Here is an 8188-nt window from a genome sequence, read left to right as displayed (position 1 = left end):
GACGCTAGCTATGTGAAATTGATGAGATAACGATTAACCATGTTGCGCATAACTACCCGAGCCAACATTCGACCATGCATTAACAAGTAGCCCGCCTAGCTCAGTCGGTAGAGCATCAGACTTTTAATCTGAGGGTCGTGAGTTCGAGTCCCACGGTGGGCGTACAATTTTTAATACCATTACAAATTTATACTACACTTTGTACACGCGTCTATTTGGCTACAAATAGGTGTGATGGTAAATGTCCCACATAAACGTTTTCTTTTCTCATATAATCATTTTTATGTTGAATTTTGATATCCTCTTCTTCAAATTCATTAGCTTGTCAATGTCTTTCTGGTTTCGACACAGCCCTCATAAAGGTACTGATTATGGTAGTGACCCTGTATGTACCCATCCAGATAAAAAGTGAATGAAATATGTAAGTTCATTTACATATTCTATATACTTCTATTGAAGCCTTTTGTTTTGTAATTCAATAGTGTTGGGATTTTTCTATCCTATCCTTGTACTGGTGTATATTTTTGTTTGTCATCTAATATTTTCGAGCTCTTAGCGCTTTAACGTCTCAGGCGCTGTACTAAGTCCACATAATTATTATTATTATTATTATTATTATTATTATTATTATTATTATTATTATTATTATTATCAATTGTGGCAATTTCCAAAATAATGATAAATAATTCATCCCAATTATTTCTTCATTTTCATTTTGCAACTAAAATTGTAAGTCAGCAAAAATTCATTTTTAGGACTAACATATTTCTTTCTTTGCTTTTTTTTTTTTTTGGTCATTTTTTTTTTTTTTGTTCTTCTTTTTTTGTTTTAACCATTGATATCACCTCACCGGATTGCGCGATCCTTTTGGCCACTGCTTTCGAATGTCCGATAGCCCGTAATCATACTTCCCACAAAACTGTGAACTCATTATTGTAACCTTCATGACTTGATCTAAGATAGGTTTCTTTCACATATGTACGGTGCAGTTTTTATTTTCTCCACGTTGCAAAGTTTCATCTAACTCATCAGAACAGGAAAGAACTGACAGTACCTTGCAGTGCTAGTCTCTTTTCTTCTCTTCAATTTAAGACATATTAACTTTTAGTCGCATATTTTAAAATTCCTTTGAGATTTGTGTTACATTGCGAATTATATATTATGTTATTGTTTGAATCGTAAGATTAATGCATTTAATTCTCAAACGATGCATTGCATTCTTTAGCTTACTTAAATCGAGAACTATTATCAAAACTCGCAATTGATAAATCATTTTAAAAAGATCCATATTTTCATTCATTTAGATTGAGCATCCGAAACTGGACGGCAATTTTAAGACTTAGTATTTTAATTTTAAGACTTAGTATTTTCACCAATACAATCATCGCATTCTATACCGCGATGTTGTGACCACCGAATTCAGGTGTCCGAGAGGCGGTGATCGTACCTCCATTAAAACCGTGAACACATCCTGCATGCATATCTCATGCAGTTATTGTTGATTGAACCGAGAAGTCTTTATACGTCTTCACGGTGCATTCTTCGTTTTGTCTCCGTTACAACGTTTGAGTAAACTCTTTAGAACACGAAACAACTGATAGTAGCTTGCAGTGGTAGTGTCTCATTACTTTAAACATATTGTCTGTTAGGTGGAGCTTTTAGACTGGCGTTGACTTTTGTGCTTCTGTCCGTATTTTTAATAATATTCGTATCATAATATGAATGCATTCAATTTGCATATGATATAGTGGATGCGTTAGATTTACTGGAATCAAGAAGAAATGCTGACAGAATGATCAACATATCTTAGAGTTGATTAAATTGGGTACTCTATCCCGTTCGCATGGACATGTGGATACGCTCTCATTTAGGGACATTTTAGGAAAGGAGAGAAATACTTGCAGGTATATCTATATTCATTTTGACAACAATTGAAAATCAGTGGAAGCTAAATCATAACCACCTACCCTCGGACTTTCACCCATGACCCTTAGATTAAATGTCGGATGCTCTAGCGACTGAGATTGGGGCACTACTCATCCAAATTCTGTCAGTTTGTCAGTCTCGGATTTTGCTACGTAGCCCTTTCCATTACATATTTAAAGGGCGCGGCCATGTTTGTATCACATGACGTTTAGCACTTATGGTGCAGATAGATGCCCAGAGCTCGGTTCAAACGAAAATGCTTTTCTTTACATTTCACGTTAATATCATTTAATTGCACAAGTCTTTGGAATTAAGAGTTTTTTGTTATGAAAACAAAATTCAGTAAATGCGTCCCCCACTGCTGCCATCATATTTGCATTTCCAGTAATGCTGCATATTAGTTCGTTAACTGAGAAATGAATGAGTCATAATTACCCAATAGTATTACGAATCTATGGTCATACACTAAAAAACAAACATAAGCAAAACCAAAACGGTTTCTAATACTGAACAAATAATTCAGTTAACAAAATTGTAAAATGAAAATATAAGAGGGACTTACAGCATTATGAATTGCATCCAAAATCATCCCAAAATGTTATCTTCAAGTCCAAAGGAATAGAATGTTCCGAATAAAATCTACATCCTCAAATGCATTGGTCTACCAACAGTTCTGATATATCACAATGGCATTTTCAAGAATTCTTTAAAAAATAATTCACAATAGGCCAAAAATAATATTTTAACCCACGTAGCATTTTGTGGCTCCAATGAATAATTCAAACAAATGTTTGCTTCCAAATAATATCTAAACACAACAATAAATATACCTGAAGAATAATGTTACAAGAAGAACATACAAAATATGACTGACCAAATAGTCCAACTCCACGTACTTAAATACAGACAATAAGGAGTGAAAACTCATTAGCTACTACTCACTACGTGACAATGAACAAATATCCCTAAAAGCTCCGGTGGCCTAGTAATTACAGCGTACGCCTCGGATGCGGGAGTTCGTGGGATCGATCCCCGGCCGAGTCATACCAAAGACTTACAAATATGGTACTAACAGCTGCCTTGCTTGGGGCTCAGCATTAAGAGGTTAGTGTTAGGACTGGTCGGCCGGATCTCAGGATAAAGTGACTGGGTGGGACATCATGCCACATGTCTGCGGCATGATGCCCCAGTGCTAGCCATCACTATAAACTGCCACACAGCAGACATCGTAGCGATATGACTGAAAAATTCTTAAAAGCTACCTTAAAAATACAAATCACATGCACACACAAACACACACACACACACACACACACACACAAAAATCTCCCATGTCGTAGAAATAAAACCACCACATCTAACACAACACCTTCCGTATTTATGTATTTTCTCCTGTACCGATCCATAGAAGAAAATCACAAATATGTATAGAGAACAATTAATTGGAAGCAAGTTTATCAACTTACAGGTACTATTTAATTGATCATGTAGTGTGTAAGCATTGCTTTCTCTGGAAACAAAAAAATTCAAGATAGGTGATTTTCACATGTGTACTTAACTGAGAGAAATTAAGGAAAGAATGCGAAGATTTAAGAGAACAGCAGAAGGATAGTGTTTGTGTTGTCCGGACTGTAAAGTCATAACTGTTAACACAAAGAAACAATGAGTAGTCTTAACTTTAGCAACTTCCTCGGCTAATGACACATTTGTGCATTTCCTTAGGCAGCAAAATTTAAATTCCTCCGTGAATGGTTGACTGCCATGTAAACTGGATTATTGTTTCCATAAGGGGCTAACATCTAAGATCCAATCAATCCTAGACGCTAGCTATGTGAAATTGATGAGATAACGATTAACCATGTTGCGCATAACTACCCGAGCCAACATTCGACCATGCATTAACAAGTAGCCCGCCTAGCTCAGTCGGTAGAGCATCAGACTTTTAATCTGAGGGTCGTGAGTTCGAGTCCCACGGTGGGCGTACAATTTTTAATACCATTACAAATTTATACTACACTTTGTACACGCGTCTATTTGGCTACAAATAGGTGTGATGGTAAATGTCCCACATAAACGTTTTCTTTTCTCATATAATCATTTTTATGTTGAATTTTGATATCCTCTTCTTCAAATTCATTAGCTTGTCAATGTCTTTCTGGTTTCGACACAGCCCTCATAAAGGTACTGATTATGGTAGTGACCCTGTATGTACCCATCCAGATAAAAAGTGAATGAAATATGTAAGTTCATTTACATATTCTATATACTTCTATTGAAGCCTTTTGTTTTGTAATTCAATAGTGTTGGGATTTTTCTATCCTATCCTTGTACTGGTGTATATTTTTGTTTGTCATCTAATATTTTCGAGCTCTTAGCGCTTTAACGTCTCAGGCGCTGTACTAAGTCCACATAATTATTATTATTATTATTATTATTATTATTATTATTATTATTATTATTATTATCAATTGTGGCAATTTCCAAAATAATGATAAATAATTCATCCCAATTATTTCTTCATTTTCATTTTGCAACTAAAATTGTAAGTCAGCAAAAATTCATTTTTAGGACTAACATATTTCTTTCTTTGCTTTTTTTTTTTTTTGGTCATTTTTTTTTTTTTTGTTCTTCTTTTTTTGTTTTAACCATTGATATCACCTCACCGGATTGCGCGATCCTTTTGGCCACTGCTTTCGAATGTCCGATAGCCCGTAATCATACTTCCCACAAAACTGTGAACTCATTATTGTAACCTTCATGACTTGATCTAAGATAGGTTTCTTTCACATATGTACGGTGCAGTTTTTATTTTCTCCACGTTGCAAAGTTTCATCTAACTCATCAGAACAGGAAAGAACTGACAGTACCTTGCAGTGCTAGTCTCTTTTCTTCTCTTCAATTTAAGACATATTAACTTTTAGTCGCAGATTTTAAAATTCCTTTGAGATTTGTGTTACATTGCGAATTATATATTATGTTATTGTTTGAATCGTAAGATTAATGCATTTAATTCTCAAACGATGCATTGCATTCTTTAGCTTACTTAAATCGAGAACTATTATCAAAACTCGCAATTGATAAATCATTTTAAAAAGATCCATATTTTCATTCATTTAGATTGAGCATCCGAAACTGGACGGCAATTTTAAGACTTAGTATTTTAATTTTAAGACTTAGTATTTTCACCAATACAATCATCGCATTCTATACCGCGATGTTGTGACCACCGAATTCAGGTGTCCGAGAGGCGGTGATCGTACCTCCATTAAAACCGTGAACACATCCTGCATGCATATCTCATGCAGTTATTGTTGATTGAACCGAGAAGTCTTTATACGTCTTCACGGTGCATTCTTCGTTTTGTCTCCGTTACAACGTTTGAGTAAACTCTTTAGAACACGAAACAACTGATAGTAGCTTGCAGTGGTAGTGTCTCATTACTTTAAACATATTGTCTGTTAGGTGGAGCTTTTAGACTGGCGTTGACTTTTGTGCTTCTGTCCGTATTTTTAATAATATTCGTATCATAATATGAATGCATTCAATTTGCATATGATATAGTGGATGCGTTAGATTTACTGGAATCAAGAAGAAATGCTGACAGAATGATCAACATATCTTAGAGTTGATTAAATTGGGTACTCTATCCCGTTCGCATGGACATGTGGATACGCTCTCATTTAGGGACATTTTAGGAAAGGAGAGAAATACTTGCAGGTATATCTATATTCATTTTGACAACAATTGAAAATCAGTGGAAGCTAAATCATAACCACCTACCCTCGGACTTTCACCCATGACCCTTAGATTAAATGTCGGATGCTCTAGCGACTGAGATTGGGGCACTACTCATCCAAATTCTGTCAGTTTGTCAGTCTCGGATTTTGCTACGTAGCCCTTTCCATTACATATTTAAAGGGCGCGGCCATGTTTGTATCACATGACGTTTAGCACTTATGGTGCAGATAGATGCCCAGAGCTCGGTTCAAACGAAAATGCTTTTCTTTACATTTCACGTTAATATCATTTAATTGCACAAGTCTTTGGAATTAAGAGTTTTTTGTTATGAAAACAAAATTCAGTAAATGCGTCCCCCACTGCTGCCATCATATTTGCATTTCCAGTAATGCTGCATATTAGTTCGTTAACTGAGAAATGAATGAGTCATAATTACCCAATAGTATTACGAATCTATGGTCATACACTAAAAAACAAACATAAGCAAAACCAAAACGGTTTCTAATACTGAACAAATAATTCAGTTAACAAAATTGTAAAATGAAAATATAAGAGGGACTTACAGCATTATGAATTGCATCCAAAATCATCCCAAAATGTTATCTTCAAGTCCAAAGGAATAGAATGTTCCGAATAAAATCTACATCCTCAAATGCATTGGTCTACCAACAGTTCTGATATATCACAATGGCATTTTCAAGAATTCTTTAAAAAATAATTCACAATAGGCCAAAAATAATATTTTAACCCACGTAGCATTTTGTGGCTCCAATGAATAATTCAAACAAATGTTTGCTTCCAAATAATATCTAAACACAACAATAAATATACCTGAAGAATAATGTTACAAGAAGAACATACAAAATATGACTGACCAAATAGTCCAACTCCACGTACTTAAATACAGACAATAAGGAGTGAAAACTCATTAGCTACTACTCACTACGTGACAATGAACAAATATCCCTAAAAGCTCCGGTGGCCTAGTAATTACAGCGTACGCCTCGGATGCGGGAGTTCGTGGGATCGATCCCCGGCCGAGTCATACCAAAGACTTACAAATATGGTACTAACAGCTGCCTTGCTTGGGGCTCAGCATTAAGACGTTAGTGTTAGGACTGGTCGGCCGGATCTCAGGATAAAGTGACTGGGTGGGACATCATGCCACATGTCTGCGGCATGATGCCCCAGTGCTAGCCATCACTATAAACTGCCACACAGCAGACATCGTAGCGATATGACTGAAAAATTCTTAAAAGCTACCTTAAAAATACAAATCACATGCACACACAAACACACACACACACACACACACACACACACACACACAAAAATCTCCCATGTCGTAGAAATAAAACCACCACATCTAACACAACACCTTCCGTATTTATGTATTTTCTCCTGTACCGATCCATAGAAGAAAATCACAAATATGTATAGAGAACAATTAATTGGAAGCAAGTTTATCAACTTACAGGTACTATTTAATTGATCATGTAGTGTGTAAGCATTGCTTTCTCTGGAAACAAAAAAATTCAAGATAGGTGATTTTCACATGTGTACTTAACTGAGAGAAATTAAGGAAAGAATGCGAAGATTTAAGAGAAGAGCAGAAGGATAGTGTTTGTGTTGTCCGGACTGTAAAGTCATAACTGTTAACACAAAGAAACAATGAGTAGTCTTAACTTTAGCAACTTCCTCGGCTAATGACACATTTGTGCATTTCCTTAGGCAGCAAAATTTAAATTCCTCCGTGAATGGTTGACTGCCATGTAAACTGGATTATTGTTTCCATAAGGGGCTAACATCTAAGATCCAATCAATCCTAGACGCTAGCTATGTGAAATTGATGAGATAACGATTAACCATGTTGCGCATAACTACCCGAGCCAACATTCGACCATGCATTAACAAGTAGCCCGCCTAGCTCAGTCGGTAGAGCATCAGACTTTTAATCTGAGGGTCGTGAGTTCGAGTCCCACGGTGGGCGTACAATTTTTAATACCATTACAAATTTATACTACACTTTGTACACGCGTCTATTTGGCTACAAATAGGTGTGATGGTAAATGTCCCACATAAACGTTTTCTTTTCTCATATAATCATTTTTATGTTGAATTTTGATATCCTCTTCTTCAAATTCATTAGCTTGTCAATGTCTTTCTGGTTTCGACACAGCCCTCATAAAGGTACTGATTATGGTAGTGACCCTGTATGTACCCATCCACATAAGAAGTGAATGAAATATGTAAGTTCATTTACATATTCTATATACTTCTATTGAAGCCTTTTGTTTTGTAATTCAATAGTGTTGGGATTTTTCTATCCTATCCTTGTACTGGTGTATATTTTTGTTTGTCATCTAATATTTTCGAGCTCTTAGCGCTTTAACGTCTCAGGCGCTGTACTAAGTCCACATAATTATTATTATTATTATTATTATTATTATTATTATTTTTATTATTATTATTTTTATTATTATCAATTGTGGCAATTTCCAAAATAATGATAAATAATTCATCC

Source organism: Sinohyriopsis cumingii, chromosome 11 (genome assembly GCF_028554795.1).
Source record: "Sinohyriopsis cumingii isolate HCF-2022 chromosome 11, ASM2855479v2, whole genome shotgun sequence".
Classification (NCBI taxonomy): Eukaryota; Metazoa; Mollusca; class Bivalvia; order Unionida; family Unionidae; genus Sinohyriopsis; species Sinohyriopsis cumingii.
The sequence above is the reverse complement of the archived record's forward strand: the minus strand, read 5'-3'. Positions refer to the sequence as shown.